The sequence below is a fragment of the Musca autumnalis genome, unplaced genomic scaffold, assembly GCF_047663935.1.
Source record: "Musca autumnalis isolate F117 unplaced genomic scaffold, ASM4766393v1 scaffold_6, whole genome shotgun sequence".
NCBI classification, from domain to species: Eukaryota; Metazoa; Arthropoda; class Insecta; order Diptera; family Muscidae; genus Musca; species Musca autumnalis.
In genome coordinates this window covers 3,116,068-3,138,668 of record NW_027412199.1, presented here as the reverse complement: position 1 = coordinate 3,138,668, position 22,601 = coordinate 3,116,068, and the positions used below count along the sequence as shown (strand labels likewise).

General features: G+C 31.7%; 1 long non-coding RNA gene across 1 annotated transcript in view; it reads left to right on the top strand.

Annotated features, from left to right (window-relative positions):
• LOC141388118 (uncharacterized) overlaps nucleotides 1–5,378 on the top strand; it is an 85,742-nt gene extending 80,364 nt beyond the window's left edge. Inside the window, exons 2-3 of the long non-coding RNA XR_012408728.1 lie at nucleotides 4,390–4,596; nucleotides 4,661–5,378. This is a non-coding gene — a long non-coding RNA (uncharacterized lncRNA). The remainder of the gene's footprint in view (nucleotides 1–4,389; nucleotides 4,597–4,660) is intronic.
• Nucleotides 5,379–22,601: the final 17,223 nt, after the last annotated feature.

The following is a 22,601-nucleotide window of genomic DNA, read 5'->3' as shown; positions in this document are numbered from 1 at the left end:
AAAGAATATTTTTTCATCGGCTCTTTGACCACAATACGTAAATTTTTTAAAGGATATTTTTTCATCGGCCCTTTGACCACAATACGTAAATTTTTTAAAGAATATTTTTTCAATGTGGATTCTCTAAAGAATATTTTTTCATCGGCCCTTTGACCACAAAATGTGGATTTTTTAAAGAATATTTTTTCATCGCCCCTTAGGCCACAATTCGTAGATTGTTTAAAGAATATTTTTTCAACGTGGATTTTCAAATATTTTTTAAAGTGGATTTTTTAAAGAATATTTTTTTTTCAACGTGGATTTTTTAAAGAATATATTTTAATCGGCCCTTTGACCACAAAACGTAGATTTTTTAAAGAATATTTTTTATCGGCCCTTTGACCACAAAACGTGGATTTTTTAAAGAATATTTTTTATCGGCCTTTTGACCACAAAACGTGGATTTTTTAAAGAATTTTTTTTCATCGGCCTCTAGAACACAAGACGTGAATTTTTAAAAGAATTTTTTTTCATCGGCCTCTAGACCACATAACGTGGTTTTTTAAAGAATATTTTTTCATCGGCCCTTTAACCACAAAACGTGGATCTTTTAAAGAATATTTTTCCATCGGCCCTTTGACCACAAAACGTGGATTTTTTAAAGAATATTTTTTTCATCGGCCCTTTGACCACAAAACGTGGATTTTTTAAAGAATATTTTTTTCATCGGCTCTTTGACCACAATACGTAAATTTTTTAAAGAATAGTTTTTCGTCGGCCCTTTGACCATAATACGTAAATTTTTTAAAAAATATTTTTTCATCGGCCCTTTGACCACAATACGTAAATTTTTTAAAGAATATTTTTTCAATGTGGATTTTCTAAAGAATATTTTTTCATCGGTCCTTTGACCACAAAATGTGGATTTTTTAAAGAATATTTTTTCATTGCCCTTTAAACCAATAATCGTAGATTTTTTAAAGAATATTTTTTCAACGTGGATTTTTAAATATTTTTTAAAGTGGATTTTTTAAAGAATATTTTTTTCAACGTGGATTTTTTAAAGAATATTTTTTAATCGGCCCTTTGACCACAAAACGTGGATTTTTTAAAGAATATTTTTTCATCGGCCCTTTGACCACAAAACGTGGATTTTTTAAAGAATATTTTTTTATCGGCTTTTTGACCACAAAACTTGGATTTTTTAAAGAATATTTTTTTATCGGCCCTTTGACCACAAAACGTGGATTTTTTAAAGAATATTTTTTTATCGGCCCTTTGACCACAAAACGTGGATTTTTTAAAGAATATTTTTTTATCGGTCCTTTGACCACAAAACGTGGATTTTTTAAAGAATATTTTTTCAACGTGGATTTTTAAATATTTTTAAAAGTGGATTTTTAAAGAATATTTTTTTCAACGTGGATTTTTAAATATTTTTTAAAGTGGATTTTTAAAGAATATTTTTTTCAACGTGGATTTTTAAATATTTTTTAAAGTGGATTTTTTAAAGAATATTTTTTCATAAATATTTAAATAAATATTAAAATTTAAATATTTTTTAAAGAATATTTTTTAATCGGCCCTTTGACCACAAAACGTGGATTTTTTAAAGAAAATTTTTAATCGGCCCTTTGACCACAAAACTGGATTTTTTAAAGAATTTTTTTCGTCGGCCTTTAGACCACATAACGTGATTTTTTAAAGAATTTTTTTTCATCGGCCCATTAACCACAAAACGTGGATCTTTCAAAGAATATTTCTTCATCGGCCCTTTGACCACGTGGATTTTTTGATTTTTTAAAGAATAACGTAAATTTTTTAAAGAGTATTTTTTCATCGGCCCTTTGACCACAATACGTATATTTTTTAAAGAATATTTTTATCGGTCCTTTGACCGCAAAATGTGGATTTTTTAAAGAATATTTTTTTATCGGTCCTTTGACAGCAAAACGTGGATTTGTTAAAGAATATTTTTTTATCGGTCCTTTGACAGCAAAACGTGGATTTTTTAAAGAATATTTTTAATCGGTCCTTTGACACCAAAACGTGTTTTTTTTAAGAATATTTTTTTATCGGTCGTATGACAGCAAAACGTGGATTTTTTAAAGAATATTTTTTAATCGGTCCTTTGACAGCAAAACGTGGATTTTTTAAAGTATATTTTTTCATCGGCCCTTTGACCACCTCCCGATTTTCGGTATTTTGAAGGTTTTGGCCACAGTAACACATCGAAATGACTGATATTTGGTATTTAATCTACGTTGGAGGTAAAAACCCTATCGGCTAAAATTCGTCGGTATAGGTCCACGTTTAGATATGGCCCCCATAGAACGGTACCTCCCGATTTTCGTAATTCTGAAGGTTGTGACGTCAATATCCCATCGAAGTGACTGACATTTGTTATTTAGTCTTCTATGGTGTTTTAAAGTATTCAGAAGAGAATTACCAGTATAGGTCCACGTCTTCATATATCCCCCACAGAAGCGTACCTCTTGATTTTTGTGTTTTGATAATGTGCCTATTATCTTACCGAAATATCGGAAATTTGGCACTGAGTCTTCTTCAAGTCAAAAAAGTTTGCGCTAGTAATTTGTCGGTATAGATTGACGTTTTGAACAGTACCTTTCGAATTTCGGTATTTTGAATGTTAGCCGCATTGTTTTACCGAAATTTCTGAATGTTGGTATTTAGTCTCCTTCAGTTGTTCCATTTTACTTCAAAACAACTCGTGGTGGAGGATATAACAAGTTCGGCCCGGCCGAACTTAACGCCGCTCTTACTTGTTTAAAAATTTAATTGATTAAAAATATTCTAAATTTTCTTCAAAACTAAGCAATATTGGATATGAAAGTACCAAAACGTCAAACTTTGCCTAGAAAAATCCTTCAAAAAAGCAAAAATGTAGTGCCTTAAGATTTTCAAATATCGTTTTGTTTCATGTAAATTATTCTTAAATATTCTCTATCCAATAAATAAAAGCATTTCCTTCTGCAATATCTGCTATAAATAACGATTTTTGAAGGGTGTGTTCAAATACGGGTTTTGCATACTGTATGTGAAAATTAGTGTTTTTAATTTTATTCGTTATTGAGAAATTCGACAGTAATACTAAATTTGTCAATTATTAACCTTTGTTGCTTTTGTTTTCGCACACGCCACTTTCAAGGATCAGTCATTATTGTTGTTCGCGTTATCCTTTCCTACCCCAAAGTATAAAAATAACTTTTGGAAGGACTTTTTATTTTGGAAAACAGAAAAAAATGCTTGTGTAAAAAACAGTAATCCATACATATTCAGTGCTTTGGCAAGTCAAAACCATTTTATCGAGCCTGTCCACTTTTGAGAAAATTTGCCATAGAATGTAAAGCAAAGTTTCCAGACTCTTTAAGGGGGACAAACTTGCGCTACTGGTTGTCCCCAAGATGACAACCTTGAGGTTAGCACAGATGAGGATGTTTTACTGCAAAATTACTCAGGTGGTAAAAATCGGAATATGGTTCTTGATGACTTATCCGACAATTCATCGTCAACACAAGATTCGATGTTGGTAAAGGAACAAATAAATAGGCGTAAGTGCAAAAATAACTTACAGATGTACATATAACACTATGCGACACTAAAAATGCAAACAACATCTAACAATAATTTTTTTAATATAAAATAAACACCTAACTCAGTTTTGTCTAAACCTTGTTAAATTTAGCTTTTATACTGAACTAAATAGGAGCATATCTCAGAAACCAACAGGAATATTGTCTTTGGTCTTTGGTGTAGAACTAAAGCACATGTGTATTCAGCTGATATGTGTATATCACTATTTCTATTAATTAAAACTTTCATAAATAATGACTTCATCCTAATGGGACAACAATAAATAAAACTCCTAATAGGTCTCCGAGATGCAGCCCCGTTTCTTTAAAAAAATTGAATTTAAACCCAATCTAACAATGGAAAGAACAAGAGGTTAGTCGTGAGGTGTATTTTAAAAAAGGTACAATAGAATTTGTTTGCACTCAAAATATTTAAAAATTTTGCACAATGTAATTCAGTCTGTATGGCTGACTTTCCAAACGTCAGTTGCCTTGGAAATGTCTTAATATTGTAATTCATAACGTAATACTTAACGAATGCGAAGCTATGTACTTCATTACGTCACAGTGCACGCATCATTTTTATTTCTAATGCATTTGCAGTTTACAATGTAGGTACAAAGCATTAGTGTTCAACTCGAAAAAATCTAAAAATTGCAATGTGTTGGCATACGTTTCGGTAGTCTGCCTACGCCCTACGACTTATAATACAATTATAAAAAGCATAATTGAAATAAATTATAATAAAAATATTCAATATTTTCCAAATTTTACACTTAAATTCTTCAAAATGGTTTATAAAAATTATAAATTCCAGGCCAAATCAAACGTTCCAAGTGGACCAATGAAGAACTAGAAGCCGTAGTATCCAAATTTAGAGAGCTTTCTACTATAAAAACTTGCCAAGTCTAAATAAGTGCAACGACTTAATTATAAATAACGATTGTCTGCGCCAAAGGATACCTGCGCAAGTCAAAACATGGATAGACAATCAGCGGAGACAAGGGCATAGAAAAAATAATAGGTATGTATATATTTAAAATTTACGAATATAATTTAAAAAATTAACAATTTCATTGTTTTTATAGTACTTTTTCAGTCAACTCATCGACAAATACTGAGAGATAAACGTCGAACGTCCTCATCAGCAACAGTACTTTTTCTGTCAATACATCATCAAATGCAGATCAATGTTGTTTTGTTGCATAAATTCGCTGTTTGGTTTATTTTTGCATAAATCAATAAGAGGGTCGGCTAGTATGCTACATGTTGCTCGAAAAAACATTAGCAATCAGACCGTTGACAAAATTTTAGTGAAAGAACAACCTTTTCAAAACTATATTGTTTTGTAAAAATAAGTTGGCAGACTCAGATAATACGAATTAATATCCCATATGTACATAAGTAAATCAAGGACTGTGAGTAACAAATATAAAAAGTACCTAAAATAATGTGATAAAATTATATTAACATGCCTTTGCCTTTATTTTATGAAGACTGACTATTACTTAGACAAATGAATCCACATTTTAAAACAATTTTATTGTTATTACACTGTAACACAAATTGGAACTCAAGGTCTGTGCGATATAAAATTCCTTTTGGAGCCAAAAGCCCTTAGTGAGTATATTAAGAACCCAAAATGAAATTTTCGCCGTAGGTCAAGCTTTAGATATATCACGTGATAAATTTTTCCCTATAGTGATTGAGAATATGGCGTATATCGCTTTAACAACTAATCGCTATTTTCACGTTTTAATATTCCTTTTCGATATTTACCATGACATGTTTTTTTGTATATTCGTTATTTTTACAGGGAAAAATTCATCACGCGATATCTCTGAAATTTGAGCTATGGCGAAAATTTCCTTTTGTGTTCTTAATATACTCACCACGGCCTTTCATCTCCAAAAGAAATTATCTATTACATTAAAAACTAAAACTCAACTATTAAATGATATTAATTTGAATACGCTGATTTTCAGTACAATTACAAATGTTTGCTTTCGGGAAATTTCTTCCACTTACTCTCTCTATTTTAAATTAAAAAATATGGATCATAATTTTGAACATTTAAAAATTTTATTGTTTCCTTAACTTGTTCCGGTTCATTTATAATAAGGCCACCTAGTAACACAATTCTCTTAAGTGAACGTTTATAATTTGGCTGAGGGTTTTGAACGCTTTTAAAGGAGGCGATAGAACGTTCGTAAAATAGGAAATAAAATTGTTAGCAAACGACAAGATTTTATGAAAATGCTGATTCATTAATAAAAAATAGTAATACATATACATAATTTTTAGTATACACATGCAATTTATACTATTCAAAGAATTAAAATTCTAGCCCTACATATACATATTAATAATTACATAATATATATGTAAATATTAAATGCAATCAAAAGAGTTACATTTTTATAATTAAATAAACTTTGAAATATTTAATTTCTTCACTTGGATTTTAAAGCTGGCTTTAAATCGATTTTTAACTATCAATATTATTTTCAATACGTTTTTATATTAATATAAAGAAAATAGTATTAATACGTTATAATAAGAAATATAAATAAGTACAAATTGTTACGTTAAAAAATTTATTAAAATTAAAAAGAAAATCTAATTTGTAAACACTGATTATTAGATAGACAAAAGAATGTACAATATGCATTTCAAAAAAATTTTATTGTTTATAATACAAAACAACAATGTTTAAAGTTAGGAATTTTTATTTTTTTATTCTCATGCAAAAAACCTAGCCCATAGGGCCATGATCAGTTTGAAAAAACACTATACATTTACTACTATAAATTATTCAATTTCAAAAACCAATATACATTTACTCATAAACTCAAAAACTTAAATTTAACAATGCTTTGATTCTTAAAATAATAAAGCTATTAATAGCCTTTAGCTTATTTAGCCCATAGGGCCATGATCAGTTTGAAAAACCACTATACATTTACTACTCTAAATTATTCAATTTTTCAATTTCAAAAACCGCTATACTTTTTCTACTCTCAAAAACTTAATTTTAACAATGCTATGATTCTTAAAACAATAAAGCTATTAATAGCCTTTATCTTATTTAGCCCATAGGGCCATGATCAGTTTGAAAAACCACTACATTTACTACTCTGAATTATTAATGAATTTTAGTTTGTATTTCAAAACTACATCAATATTTTTGTAATTCCCAAACATTTTTTTTATAATTGTTTTTAAAAATTGTTAGTTAATCTTTTCAAATAAAAAACAAACAGCAGATTTTTTTTATCAAGCCAAATAGTGGTCTATTTCCCTGAGACAATGTGAACAGGAATTGTATCGATTCACTACAGACCCCAGTGTTTTACGAATTATTTTATTTTAGTGTGAATCAAACTCACATGTTCTACAATACAGAAGTTTAATGGGTCGATTTGATATTCGAATAGGCTCAGAGAATAGACTCTTTGGTGATTTTTTTGATTTACAAATGGAATCTTCCAAATACATTTCAAGCAGGCAAGTTTGTTGTAGAAATTCTCATTTCCCTAATGAAGTTCATACTTACATTAAAAAACCAGTTCAGTTCAGCCCAATTACAATAGTCCACTTTTGGTAAATGTCTTACTTCTTATTTTAAATGAAAAATTTAAAAAGTTTGGAAAGAATATGGGACATAATTTTGAAAATGCAAAACTATTATTTTTTTCCTTCACTTATTAAGGTTCGTTATAAACGAATAATAAGACGACATAGTGAAAGTGATAATTTTCCCTAATTTAAATAAAATTAATTTTTTATAGCAAAACGGAAATTCTTATAAAAATGAGAAATATTATATCAAAAATATATGCAAACTTATGGCAGTCAGTGTTGAAAGTATTTTATTGAAAAGTTGATATGGACATATGGACATAATTTTTTGTACATACTTGCAATTTATACTACTCAACGAATTAATATCATTGTACAAAAAAATTTAATGCAATCAAATACATTCTATGTACAACATATTAAAACCAACTTTGAAATATTTCCATTTTAGTTTTACCTTTTTTTACCTGGATATTTTTAACTGGCTTCAAAAATGCATTGTTTGTATAATATATATATATATATTTATACCTTTATCTTAATAAATACAAATTAAATAAAAACAGACATTACTTGAAAATATTTTTTTATTACAACACTGGATTGGGTGAGTATTTCTTTAAATCATTTCACTACTCCATCGATATTTTAACGACTATGAAAGGAACATTCGGCACTGAGGAATTTCAAATCGATATATGAGGGCGAACTTTCAATAATAAGTTTGTCTCCTGTTAAAAACACGAAGTTTATCTTAGGAAAATTTATTTTTTTATTTTCCAATATATTTTATTTTATTGCCAAACAAATATTATTCAATTGTTTTGTTTTTATTTTCATATGCTGTCGTTAGTTAACACAATCGGTCACCGTTATTACGGCTGGCATAAGCATGTACAGTGAGTACCAAAAATATTCGGTTTTCAATTTAAAGAACAATTAGACCTCAGTATTTTAGGAGCACATACCCAATAACCGAAAAACCAAATATTTAAAACAATTGGTCCTGTGGCCATTCGAAAATGTATATAGAAAGGATCCATTACAAGCGAGAATAATGAATAAAAGTTGTTAACCCTGTTGTCTATGCATCAAAAATATGCGGTTTTTTTAACTTTTGTTAAATATTTTGCCAAATAGCACGTCATTATCGATATTTTTCGGCTATATTAGTATACATTTTAATAAATGCAAATAGAAACGTTGTTAGTATAATTTATCGCCAAGGAAAACGCTAAAAAGGAGAAAACTGGCTATATCACATTATAAAAACGGAAGAAATGAAAGGCAATTTAGCTTATTTTTGAATATTCAGAAGGTCTGCGGTTCGATTCCCAGGCCAAGCAATATCAAATTTTCAACGGTGGCAAAATTTCCCCTCAGTAATGCTGGCGACATTTCCTGAGTATTTAAGCCATGAAAAACTTCTTTACAAGTGGTGTCGTAAGACACGCCGTTCTGACTCGGCAATAAAAAGTAGGTTCCATATCATTGAGCCAATATGAATCGGCGTGCACTCATTGATATGAGAGAAGTCTCCCTTGTCCCTTCGGGGATATTTTAAAATATTCTAAATAATTGTAACCGATTTTAATAATGCATGACAGAAATGCAGTATATTTATTTTTTGTCTATTTTGTATGCATTATTGTTTTAGAAATTAACAAGGGTACATGATTTTCGTTAAGCTAAATAAAAATAACTATGAGCATTGAGCTCCCTCAGTTTGAGTTGATTTGCATTTATTTAACGGTGATTATATTTATTTAATTTCAGTAATGTCGTTGATGTTAAACAATTAATTTGTGTTATAAAATTTTCATATTTAAGCTCTCTCATACATCATTTTAATCTTTGTTAATGAAATTTGAATAATTTATATGAACAGAAATGTTTGTCCATTATATATAGAACGGCATGCTAAAAGATCATCTAAGATGTTGATTTTATGTAAACTAATATAAAATAATTTAATACACGATTTTACAGGTAAATTGTAGCCAGTAAAAATACCATAAGATTAATATGTATTGGAACGAAGACTATGAAAAAATAAATGTACAATGAAAACTATTTTCAATATATTTTGTAATCAGAAAAATGCATATGCAGCAATATATCTTTATTTTAATTATAGATTAATACTGGATCCTAATTGTTAAGTATATTAGTTATTTGCATAAATAGGAATTTTCTATAGAATATTGCTTTTGTAAATAGTGTTCGAAGCAAATAACAAACAAGTTAATTTAAATTGAATAAGCTGCAATGGAACATGTGCTCAATATACGTAGAAAATGCATGCTGAAAGCGCACATGGAAAATTAAAACTATATGAAATAATATAAATGTTAATTAACCCTGAAGCAAGTAGCTGCTTTCCATTTTTAACAGCTGCATTCAATTAATACATATTTCAGCATACCTGAGAATGTTTTACTCGTACATTCCGATGAAAATCCCCTTCCTTCAATCATTTGTGGTTTTTAGTATTTTAATATTTCAGAGTTTTCCAATATTACTGAAAATTAAAAGTTTTCATTGGATTCGCATGAACTCTGAATAAACCCTAATTATATACACTACAATTATTCCAAGGGTAATGTCAACAGTTATTTTTTCTGGATCGTTCCATGGCCAAGAAATATTCCAATGTAATTTCAAATAATAATTTATTTCATCATTGTACCATTGGCAGAATCACCAGTTCTTCAATCTAGGGGGCTCCAATGGCTGCATGCAACAAAGAGTTACACCAAAGGCCATTAAGATGTCTACTTTCCATAGTAATTCCAGTGATATGTGTTCTTTAATCCATAGAAGCCCCCTTTCTTTCTGAAAGGGACTATAGAAGCCCTCTTTCTTTCTGAAAGGGATTATAGCAGCACCCTTTCTTTCTGATAGGAACTATAGCAGCACCCTTTCTTTCAGAAAGGGACTATAGAAGCACCCTTTCTTTCAGAAATGGACTATAGCACCACCCTTTCTTTCCGAAAGGGACTACAGAAGCCCTCTCTCTTTCTGAAAGCCACTATGGAAGCACCCTTTCTTTCAGATAGGGACTATAGCAGAACCCTTTCTTTCAGATAGGGATTATAGCAGCACCCTTTCTTTATGATAGGGATTATAGCAGCACCCTTTCTTTCAGAAAGGGACTATAGGAGCAACATTTCTTTCAGAAAGTGTCTATAGAAACATCCTTTCCTTCAGCAAGGGACTACAGAAGCATTCTTTCTTTCAGAAATGGACTATAGCAGCACCCTTTCTTTCTGAAAGGGACTACAGAAGAATTCTTTCTTTCAGAAAGGGACTATAGACGCACCCATTCTTTCAGAAAGGGACTATAGGAGAACCCTTTCGTTCAGAAAGATACTATAGAAGCACCCTTTGTTTCAGAAACGGACTACAGAAGCATCATTTATTTAAGAAAGGGACTATAGAAGCACTATTTATTTCAGAAAGGGACTATAGATGCACTATTTATTTCAGAAAGGGACTATAGAAGCCCCCTTTCTTTCTGAAAGGAACAACAGATGCACCCTTTCCTTCTAATAGGGACTATAGCAGCACCTTTCTTTCATAAAGTGTCTATAGAAGCACCGTTTATTTCAGAAAGTGTCTATAGAAGCATCCTTTCTTTCAGAAAGGGACTATAGAAGCCCCTTTCTTTCTGAAAGGGACTGCAGAAGCACCCTTTGTTTCAAAAACCAACAATATAAGCATCATTTATTTATGAAAGGGACTATGAAAACGCAAATATCAACATCAAAAATAGTTTTATTTTCTTAAGTACTCTACAGCATGATTTACAGCCTGTTTATATATGTCGATACGAAATCGTATACGAATGAAACACACCCAAACTTTAAGGGCCTTTTTCACTATTTCGAAAAAAATTAATGTGAATGAAAAACACCTAAACTCATGTATGATTTTCAAATTTTGTATTTGTTTTTAAGCTAAAACAAAGTCAATATTATCATGAAAACCCAATTTTAGCTGTTTTCCGTTTGCATTCAGTCCTTTAGTTTTCGATAAATTATTTCCTTTGCTTTTGCCTCAAGACAAAAAACAAATTTGAAAAACACATACTAGTTTTACGCATTCATTTTCTTATCGACATACATAAACAGACTGTGGCTTAAGTTGAATGTTTTCATTAAACTCGGATCGGGACCAAATTTTTACACAGATAGGTCTCGTGACCCTGATCACAAATATATACAACATTTATTGCGGAAGTCCATACTTCCAGAGATATGGGCCTCTGAAGTTCCGAAAATTCCCTTTTTAAAGGCCGACTATTTCGCAAAAATGAATGATTTTAAAGGAAATTTTGCTCCCGTTCCCTAGATTTGCACCTGTCCATGGGTGAAAGCCTTAAATCCCCGGCTAAAGGCCGGCTATTTAGAGAAACGTTTATAATTTTAAAGAAACTTGGTTCCCGTTCCCTAGATTTGCATCTGCCGATAGGAAAAAGTCCTAAATCCCCGTCCGAAGTCCGGCAATTAAAATAAAATATATGATTTTAAAGAAAATTTTGTTGCCGTTCCCGGGATTTGCGCCTGTCCATAGAAAAATTCTTAAATCCCCGGCCGAATGGCGTTTATTTATAATAAAATATACAGTCCCCAAAAAAGTCTACATACACCCTATAAATCTCGGGTTTTAAGGGTAAGGAAGCATTTTTATGAAAATCCAAGTACATAGTTCTATCTCATATCCATAATAAACGATAAATTCTAAAATTCTACAAAAATTAAAAAAATTAATAGGGAAAAAATGTACATACACCCAATGAAATATTAAGATTACCATAAAATTTATGGAATAAGCAACACAAATTTTACATTTTATTGCTTTATCGAATGTCTCTGGTTGTCTATGGTATATTTTAGACAAAATAGGAACATATTTGTGGATTAATTGCCGTTATTTAATGTCAGACTTCGCGTATAGCACGTTAAGGCGGACACTTGCAGATTTCTTTGAGTTTTTCAGTCCAGTAGTTTATGAAACCCCAGAAAATACAGTGGGACTAATAATTTTAGGGTCCAAGTGCGCTATGAAGTTTTTCTTGTGGAGAATATAAGCTCCTGAGCTTCGCTAAATATACGAATTCCAGAGTTTTCTCATAAATTTTATAGTTTTCACAACATTCCAAAGGGGCAAATTACACGCAGAAGCCTTCGAATTACCTTGTAATAAGGTCTGGTACAATCCTCGAGCATCCATTGAATCAGCAATGTAAAAGTATCCGACATTTATAGCGCTTCAAGTGACCCTATAGATCATAATACGAGAGCATACTAGTTAACAGTGTAAATTTCATACAAATTTCATGCATTCTTTGGTGGTGTTTTTATTTTGATGCTTTGGAAACTTTAGGAGCGGGTTTGTATAATAATGTTGTACATTCCTGATTGAGTTAAGGTCCAAACCAAGGCGAATTTAACAAGGTGATCCAATAGTTGACGTTAGGTTGTAGTCTTCATTTGCTGTCAATTTTTTTTGCGCGAAATATCCACAAAAGTTAGAAGAAAACGTTAAAATATTATTCGCGAAGCTTAAACAAAGATGTTGTACACAAATATTTTTTATAGAAGCGAAATATTTGTTATTTATTTTTGATTAAAAATATATTTTGACAGCAAATGAAGACATCAGTTGGTATTATTGTATCACCTTCTTTCTTACACCATGGTCCAAACATTTACTACAAGGTAATTCCAAGGTTCTTGCTTGTAATTTGACCCTTGGAATGCTGTGAAAACTATAAAATTTATGAAAAACTCAGGAATTCGCAGATTTAGCGAAACTCAGGATCATATACACTCCGGCTCATCTGAATAGAACCAGCCAATATTTGTCTACAAATACCGTTATATCTGACGAAAGGAGAGGAATTCTAAATTATAATTTTGTGGACATGTAGAGTATATAGTAGCCGATATTTTCAATACCTAACATGTTTCACATATGCGTCATAACGGTACTTTTTACTCGGTTTTTTAAAAAATGTCAAAATATTAGCATGTTTTATGGTTCACCAGGATAGAACCACCCTAAGAATTTACACAAATCTTTTGTTAGATGTGGTAAACTTTAATAAAAATCTATTTATAATTATAAATAAATGCCGTGAGTGTTAATTGCTATCAAATCGACACCTCCAAATAATAGTATGCTAAGTCTAAAAAGTGAGTTTTGCAGGAGAAGCTCTCAAAGTTTGGAAAATTTTTTGACCTTCAGTACTATGCTAAAGAAATATTTGTTTATAACTTCTGTTCGGATTGTCCGATCATTACCAAAATTTGACAGAATTTAAGTAAAAGGACGTTAAATATAAAAATGTAAAGAACTTGAAAACATGGTAAGTCGACTTAGCATACTATTGTTTGGAGGGGTCGAACTATTGTGCAAAAATTTCCAAGAAATATTTTAATGAAGAAATCGGTAGAGACAATTTATAAAGACAAAATTTCATACTGAATTTTGTTCAAAATTTTCTATACTAGAATAAAATTACAAAAAAGTCACATTTGATAGGTTTATGAGCCCGAAACAGAGAAAATATGGTAAAGATAATTCAAAATTCTACCTTTCCAATCCAAAAATCGATATTTTATCTCAGGAAAGTGAATGCAAATCGATGGGTTCCACCCAGTTTCGTCGGCTGTGGACATCTACAGGTCCAAAAAATAAAGAAAATTCCACCGCCGAACGCTTCATGTCACCATCAAGTCCTTGGAATTTCAAAAGGTTCTAAGACATTTGATGTGAAGAAACAGCTTAACGATTGGGGAAGGCAGACGTTAATTTTTTCGAAAGAAAAGGGTTTAATTTTGATGGTTATGATGTTCACACATCTTTTACTCATAGTATAAGTACCGAATAAATATTTCGGATCCGTTATTACACAAAAAAGATCGCCTTTGTTTCTGTGCTTTCCATGTCATGCGATATCTTCTAAATCAAAGCCCTTGATGTTGACATGAAGCGTTCAGCGGTGGAATTTTCTTTATTTTTTGGACCTGTAGATGTCCACAGCCAACGAAACTGGGTGGAACCAACCGATTTGCATTCACTTTCCTGAGATAAAATATCAAATTTTGGATTGGAAGGGTAAATTTTTGAATTATATTTACCATATTTCCTCTGTTTCGGACTCATAAACCTATCAAATGTGACTTTTTTGTAATTTTATTGTAGTATAGAAAATTTTGAACATAATTCAGTATAAAATTTTAACTTTATAAATTATTTCGACCGATTTCTTCATAAAAAATATTTTTTGGAGCTCTAAGCCTCGATTTTCATCAAATTTCAAGACCCTAATACAAATTTTTGCACAATATTTGTTGGCAATCAACACTCACGGCATTTATTTATAATTATAAATAGTTTTTTATTAAAGTTTACCACATATAACAAAGGATTTGTGTAAATTCTTAGGGTGGTTCTATCCTGGTGAACCATTAAAACATGCTAATATTTTGACATTTTTTAATAAAGCGAGTAAAAATACCGTTATGACGCATATGTGAAACATGTTAGGTATTGAAAATATCGGCTACTATATACTCTACATGTCCACAAAATTATAATTTACAATTCCTCTCCATTCGTCTGATATAACGGTATTTGTAGACAAATATTGGTTGGTTCTAGTCAGATGAACCGGAGTGTATTATCCATAAGAACAACTTCAAAGCGCTCTAGGATCTCAAAATAATTAGTCCCACTCTATTTCCTGGGGTTTCATAAACTACCAAACTGAAAAACTCGAAGAAATCTGCAAGGGTCCGCCTTAACGAGCTATACGCGAAGTCTGACCTAAAATAACGTCAATTAAAGCACAAATGTGTTCCTATTTGTCTAAAATATATCATAGACAACCAGAGACATTCGATAAAGCAATAAAATGCAAAATTTGTATTGCTTATTCCATAAATTTTACGGTAATCTTAATATTTCACTGGGTGTATGTACACTTTTTCCCTATTAATTTTTTAATTTTTATAGAATTTACCGTTATTCGTATTATGGAATATATTTTTGTTGTATGTAATATTGTTTATTAGGGATATAAAATAGAACTATGTACTTGGATTTTCATAAAAGTGCTTCCTTATCCTTAAAACTCGAGATTTATAGGGTGTATGTAGACTTTTTTGGTTGACTGTATAAATATGATAGTATATTCCTTAAGCTTTACAATAGTACCCATATTATCATTATCCGTTCAAAAATAGCGAAGTTACATACAAAGAAATTTTCGGAACTTCAGAGGCCCATATCTCGGGAAGTATGGACTTCCGCAATAAATGTTATATATATTTGGTCCCGATCTATTCCCAATTTCTTGGCACCAATCCACAAGATCCTTTTTTGAGCAATTGCCCAGGTTTGCCGGTCTGACGAGAAAAAAAATCCATTTTTGCGGCCAGGTCTTCATGTAATATCAAATGTTAGTTTGTGGAAGATATGCCGGATGATGCCTCTATCTCAAGGTACATAACTTGGCGATCTTACATTACCCGTTCTAGCACGGGTTAATTTTTTTCTGGCACAACGCCGATTTTGGACTAGGTTCGCGATCGGTTTTTGAGGAATTGTTTATTTTCATCCTCTTCTTCTGTGCCATTCACACAGATATGATAGCCTGCGATACACAATAGCTGTATCTTTTTATGTGATAATTTGCAATAATAGGTAATGGTGTTAGTTTATTAAACAATAGGTGTGTTCGTTTACTCAACAATTTATACAAATTTGTACAAGTCCAGTAACTTCTTGTAATCGACTAAGGTCTTTTGCATTGTACTGTAGAGTAAACGAAAAACATCCAGTAACAATTTGTTAAAATTTTGCGTAAACGAACACACATAATTTGTATAAATTTGTGCAAAGTCAATATCTTCTTATGGCTGCTCCGAAATACTCTGGATTTCACGAAATCCTGAAACACACCCTGGTGTTTACATTAATTTCTTTCTGTAAGGAACAACAGATGCACCCTTTCCTTCTAATAGGGACTATAGCAGCACCTTTCTTTCATAAAGTGTCTATAGAAGCACCGTTTATTTCAGACAGTGTCTATAGAAGCATCCTTTCTTTCAGAAAGGGACTATAGAAGCCCCCTTTCTTTCTGAAAGGGACTGCAGAAGCACCCTTTGTTTCAAAAACCAACAATATAAGCATCATTTATTTATGAAAGGGACTATAGAAGCACTATTTATTTCAGAAAGGGACTATAGATGCACTATTTATTTCAGAAAGTGTCTATAGAAGCATCCTTTCTTTCAGAAAGGGACTACAGAAGCATCCTTTCTTTCAGAATGGGACTACGGAAGCATTTTTTCTTTCAGATAGGGACTATAGCCGCACACTTTCTTTCAGAGAGGGGCTACCCTTTCGCTCAGAAAGAGACTATAAAGCACCCTTTCCTTCAGAAAGGTACTATAGAAGCGCCTATTCTATATAATAAAATACAGCCTGATAATGAAAGCGCTAATATCAACATCAAAAATAGTTTTATTTTCTTAAGTACTCTACAGCATGATTTACAGCCTGTTTATATATGTCGATACGAAATCGTATACGAATGAAACACACCCAAACTTTAAGGGCCTTTTTCACTATTTCGAAAAAAATTAATGTGAATGAAAAACACCTAAACTCATGTATGATTTTCAAATTTTGTATTTGTTTTTAAGCTAAAACAAAGTCAATATTATCATGAAAACCCAATTTTAGCTGTTTTCCGTTTGCATTCAGTCCTTTAGTTTTCGATAAATTATTTCCTTTGCTTTTGCCTCAAGACAAAAAACAAATTTGAAAAACACATACTAGTTTTACGCATTCATTTTCTTATCGACATACATAAACAGACTGTGGCTTAAGTTGAATGTTTTCATTAAACTCGGATCGGGACCAAATTTTTACACAGATAGGTCTCGTGACCCTGATCACAAATATATACAACATTTATTGCGGAAGTCCATACTTCCAGAGATATGGGCCTCTGAAGTTCCGAAAATTCCCTTTTTAAAGGCCGACTATTTCGACAAAAATGAATGATTTTAAAGGAAATTTTGTTCCCGTTCCCTAGATTTGCACCTGTCCATGGGTGAAAGTCTTAAATCTCCGGCTAAAGGCCGGCTATTTAGAGAAACGTTTATAATTTTAAAGAAAATTGGTTCCCGTTCCCTAGATTTGCATCTGTCGATAGGAAAAAGTCCTAAATCCCCGTCCGAAGTCCGGCTATTTAAATAAAATATATGATTTTAAAGAAAATTTTGTTTCCGTTCCCGGGATTTGCGCCTGTCCATAGAAAAATTCTTAAATCCCCGGTCGAAGGGCGTTTATTTATAATAAAATATACAGTCCCCAAAAAAGTCTACATACACCCTATAAATCTCGGGTTTTAAGGGTAAGGAAGCATTTTTATGAAAATCCAAGTGGTATATTTTAGACAAAATAGGAACATATTTGTGGATTAATTGCCGTTATTTAATGTCAGACTTCGCGTATAGCACGTTAAGGCGGACACTTGCAGATTTCTTTGAGTTTTTCAGTCCAGTAGTTTATGAAACCCCAGAAAATACAGTGGGACTAATAATTTTAGGGTCCAAGTGCGCTATAAAGTTTTTCTTGTGGAGAATATAAGCTCCTGAGCTTCGCTAAATATACGAATTCCAGAGTTTTCTCATAAATTTTATAGTTTTCACAACATTCCAAAGGGGCAAATTACACGCAGAAGCCTTCGAATTACCTTGTAATAAGGTCTGTTACAATCCTCGAGCATCCATTGAATCAGCAATGTAAAAGTATCCGACATTTATAGCGCTTCAAGTGACCCTATAGATCATAATACGAGAGCATACTAGTTAACAGTGTAAATTTCATACAAATTTCATGTATTCTTTGGTGGTGTTTTTATTTTGATGCTTTGGAAACTTTAGGAGCGGGTTTGTATAATAATGTTGTACATTCCTGATTGAGTTAAGGTCCAAACATTTACTACAAGGTAATTCCAAGGTTCTTGCTTGTAATTTGAACCTTGGAATGCTGTGAAAACTATAAAATTTATGAAAAACTCAGGAATTCGCAGATTTAGCGAAGCTCAGGATCATATACACTCCGGTTCATCTGAATAGAACCAGCCAATATTTGTCTACAAATACCGTTATATCTGACGAAAGGAGATGAATTCTAAATTATAATTTTGTGGACATGTAGAGTATATAGTAGCCGATATTTTCAATACCTAAGATGTTTCACATATGCGTCATAACGGTACTTTTTACTCGCTTTTTTAAAAAATGTCAAAATATTAGCATGTTTTATGGCTCTCCAGGATAGAACCACCCTAAGAATTTACACAAATCTTTTGTTAGATGTGGTAAACTTTAATAAAAATATATTTATAATTATAAATAAATGCCGTGAGTGTTAATTGCTATCAAATCGACACCTCCAAATAATAGTATGCTAAGTCTAAAAAGTGAGTTTTTCAGGAGAATCTCTCAAAGTTTGGAAATTTTTTTGAACTTCAGTACTATGCTAAGCCAATATTTGTTTATAACTTCTGTTCGGATTGACCGATCATTACCAAAATTAGACAGAATTTAAGTAAAAGGACGATCGACACCTCCAAATAATAGTTTGCTAAATCTGAAAAGCCAGTTTTGCAGGAAAAGCTCTTATAGTTTGTAAATTTCTTAGACCTTCCGTACTATGCTAAAGAAATATTTGTTTATAACTTCTGTTCGGATTGTCCGATCATTACCAAAATTTGACAGAATTTAAGTAAAAGGACGTTAAATATAAAAATGTAAAGAACTTGAAAACATGCTAAGTCGACTTAGCATACTATTGTTTGGAGGGGTCGAAATATTGTGCAAAAATTTCCAAGAAATATTTTAATGAAGAAATCGGTAGAGACAATTTATAAAGACAAAATTTTATACTGAATTTTGTTCAAAATTTTCTATACTACAATAAAATTACAAAAAAGTCACTTTTGATAAGTTTATGAGCCCGAAACAGAGAAAATATGGTAAAGATAATTCAAAATTCTACCTTTCCAATCCAAAAATCGATATTTTATCTCAGGAAAGTGAATGCAAATCGATGGGTTCCACCCAGTTTCGTCGGCTGTGGACATCTACAGGTCCAAAAAAATAAAGAAAATTCCACCGCCGAACGCTTCATGTCACCATCAAGTCCTTGGAATTTCAAAAGGTTCTAAGACATTTGATGTGAAGAAACAGCTTAGCGATTGGGGAAGGCAGACGTTAATTTTTTCGAAAGGAAAGGGTTTAATTTTGATGGTTATGATGTTCACACATCTTTTACTCATAGTATAAGTACCGAATAGATATTTCGGATCCGTTATTTCACAAAAAAGATCGCCTTTGTTTCTGTGCTTTCCATGTCATGCGATATCTTCTAAATCAAAGCCCTTGATGTTGACATGAAGCGTTCAGCGGTGGAATTTTCTTTATTTTTTGGACCTGTAGATGTCCACAGCCAACGAAACTGGGTGGAACCAATCGATTTGCTTTCACTTTCCTGAGATAAAATATCAAATTTTGGATTGGAAGGGTAAATTTTTGAATTATCTTTACCATATTTCCTCTGTTTCGGACTCATAAACCTATCAAATGTGACTTTTTTGTAATTTTATTGTAGTATAGAAAATTTTGAACATAATTCAGTATAAAATTTTGACTTTATAAATTATTTCGACCGATTTCTTCATAAAAATATTTTTTGGAGCTCTAAGCCTCGATTTTCATCAAATTTCAAGACCCTAATACAAATTTTTGCACAATATTTGTTGGCAATCAACACTCACGGCATTTATTTATAATTATAAATAGTTTTTTATTAAAGTTTACCACATCTAACAAAGGATTTGTGTAAATTCTTAGTCCTAATTTACATTAGGCGAGTTTACTTGCGGCAATTGTCAGTTTGTGGGTGAGAGAGGGTGTTGAGAGGCAAAGGGTTACCATATGAGAGAGGGTGTTGAGAGGCAAAGGGTTACCATATACCACACCTCTCTCTCCATCAAACTGAGAATTGCCGCAAGTAAACTCGCCTAATGTAAATTGGGACTAAGGGCGGTTCTATCCTGGTGAACCATTAAAACATGCTAATATTTTGACATTTTTTAATAAAGCGAGTAAAAAGTACCGTTATGACGCATATGTGAAACATGTTAGGTATTGAAAATATCGGCTAAAATATACTCTACATGTCCACAAAATTATAATTTACAATTCCTCTCCATTCGTCTGATATACCGGTATTTGTAGACAAATATTGGTTGGTTCTAGTCAGATGAACCGGAGTGTATTATCCATAAGAACAACTTCAAAGCGCTCTAGGATCTCAAAATAATTAGTCCCACTCTATTTCCTGGGGTTTCATAAACTACCAGACTGAAAAACTCGAAGAAATCTGCAAGGGTCCGCCTTAACGAGCTATACGCGAAGTCTGACCTAGAATAACGTCAATTAAAGCACAAATGTGTTCCTATTTGTCTAAAATATATCATAGACAACCAGAGACATTCGATAAAGCAATAAAATGCAAAATTTGTATTGCTTATTCCATAAATTTTACGGTAATCTTAATATTTCACTGGGTGTATGTACACTTTTTCCCTATTAATTTTTTAATTTTTATAGAATTTACCGTTATTCGTATTATGGAATATATTTTTGTTGTATGTAATATTGTTTATTAGGGATATAAAATAGAACTATGTACTTGGATTTTCATAAAAGTGCTTCCTTATCCTTAAAACTCGAGATTTATAGGGTGTATGTAGACTTTTTTGGTTGACTGTATAAATATGATAGTATATTCCTTAAGCTTTACAATAGTACCCATATTATCATTATCCGTTCAAAAATACATACAAAGGAAGTTACATACAAAGGAATTTTCGGAACTTCAGAGGCCCATATCTCGGGAAGTATGGACTTCCGCAATAAATGTTATATATATTTGGTCCCGATCTATTCCCAATTTCTTGGCACCAATCCACAAGAGCCTTTTTTGAGCAATTTCCCAGTTTTGCCGGTCTGACGAGAAAAAAATCCATTTTTGCGGCCAGGTCTTCATGTAATATCAAATGTTAGTTGGTGGAAGATATGCCCGATGATGCCTCTATCTCAAGGTACATAACTTGGCGATCTTACATTACCCGTTCTAGCACGGGTTAATTTTTTTCTGGCACAACGCCGATTTTGAACTAGGTTCGCGATCGGTTTTTGAGGAATTGTTTATTTTCATCCTCTTCTTCTGTGCCATTCACACAGATATGATAGCCTGCGATACACAATAGTTGTATCTTTTTATGTGATAATTTGCAATAATAGGTAATGGTGTTAGTTTATTAAACAATAGGTGTGTTCGTTTACTCAACAATTTATACAAATTTGTACAAGTCCAGTAACATCTTGTAATCGACTAAGGTCTTTTGCATTGTACTGTAGAGTAAACGAAAAACATCCAGTAACAATTTGTTAAAATTTTGAGTAAACGAACACACATAATTTGTATAAATTTGTGCAAAGTCAATATCTTCTTATGGCTGCTCCGAAATTCTCTGGATTTCACGAAATCCTGAAACACACCCTGGTGTTTACATTAATTTTTCGTTGATTTCAAGCATATCACAATAATCAAGGTATATACATATTCGCAGCTGATCAAACATTAATTTTCAAAACAAGCTTTTGTAAATTAAATATGCCGTTAAAAATATACGACAATATAGAACTTTTCTGCTTTATTACGAAAATTATAGTAAAAGTGTAAAAAATGAGCAAATACAAAGTTATTTTATTGGTGAGACATCATAATTATAATTTTTTGTGTTCAAGAACCTGCCAAATGTTACTACTTGCGTTCCCGTACTCCGAAATCTAGCAAGACTTGCACTTCTCTTTAAAAATTTCATTTTTTCCGTTCCCGTATTTTTTTTAGAAATTTTTATGAAAAACAATTTTTTGACAATTCGATATCTTTTCTAAAATTAAGGCTCAAAAACACAATGAAAAATTAACATTGTAACAAAGTATAAATATAATTTTTTCACCTTGTTTACAAATTTTGATACTAAAATTTTTGTTGCACAATTCCCCATCTACCTTTTTTATTGCTATACATGAAAAGTGTTTCTAGTTTTGGTACTTTTTTAGGCAAAAACAAAGTTGTACATCATGTGTACTGTGATTTCGATGCTGATTCGCTGAAATCACGAAATGAAATGATTTCATTTTTGTATGCAAAATCATGGTACATTTTGCTTGATTTCGGAATCACGAAACGCCGATGAAATCACGAAACCATGCCGAATGGAAACCAAGCATTAGCTCTGTTCCTTTAGTTCCGGGCCACACTAGAGTAATTTCAATGAAATGT